The sequence below is a fragment of the Triticum dicoccoides genome, chromosome 1B (assembly GCF_002162155.2).
Source record: "Triticum dicoccoides isolate Atlit2015 ecotype Zavitan chromosome 1B, WEW_v2.0, whole genome shotgun sequence".
In the NCBI taxonomy this organism is placed as follows: Eukaryota; Viridiplantae; Streptophyta; class Magnoliopsida; order Poales; family Poaceae; genus Triticum; species Triticum dicoccoides.
This window is the reverse complement of record NC_041381.1, coordinates 54,004,717-54,005,454: the sequence shown is the minus strand read 5'-3', so window position 1 is coordinate 54,005,454 and position 738 is coordinate 54,004,717. Positions and strand designations below refer to the sequence as shown.

The 738-nt window shown below is 51.5% G+C and overlaps 1 non-coding gene across 1 annotated transcript; it reads right to left on the bottom strand.

The window, feature by feature from the left end:
- Positions 1-359: 359 nt before the first annotated feature.
- On the bottom strand, positions 360-478 carry LOC119351264. Its single transcript, XR_005169784.1, has one exon. It is a non-coding gene; the product is annotated as a 5S ribosomal RNA (ribosomal RNA).
- Positions 479-738: the final 260 nt, after the last annotated feature.

The following is a 738-nucleotide window of genomic DNA, read 5'->3' as shown; positions in this document are numbered from 1 at the left end:
AAGCACGCTTAACTTCAGAGTTCTAATGGGATCCGGTGCTTTAGTGCTGGTATGATCGCATCCGACATGTTACCCCCGTCTTCGTCCCTTATCCTCGCCCCTCCCAGCTCCACTACAAAGACGGTTGTACATTGCTTTGGCCGCTCCCTCTCAACTACGGAGACGAGTTTACCGCGGTTTCTACCCCTCCCTCTCAACCGTACCAGTGCACGCTTGCCGCGCCACAACGCCGCCGCTAGACTCGTGAATTGTGAGCACACAGCTATAACTTTCCGCAATCGTGCAAAATAATAAAACACGGTAAATATATTACTTACACGTGTGTTTTGTTTTGCAAGCGGCGCAAAAAAATTAAAAAGGGAATGCAACACGAGGACTTCCCAGGAGGTCACCCATCCTAGTACTACTCTCGCCCAAGCACGCTTAACTTCAGAGTTCTGATGGGATCCGGTGCTTTAGTGCTGGTATGATCGCATCCGACATGTTACCCCCGTCTTCGTCCTTTATCCTTGCCCCTCTCAGCTGCACTACAAAGACAATTGTACATTGCTTTGGCCGCTCCCTCTCAACTACGGAGACGAGTTTAACGCGGTTTCCACCCCTCCCTCTCAACCGCACCAGCGCACGCTTGCCGCGCCACAACGCCGCCGCTAGACTCGTGAATCGTGAGCACCCAGCTATAACTTACCGCACTCGTGCAAAAAAATTAAAAAGGGAATGCAACACGAGGACTTCCCA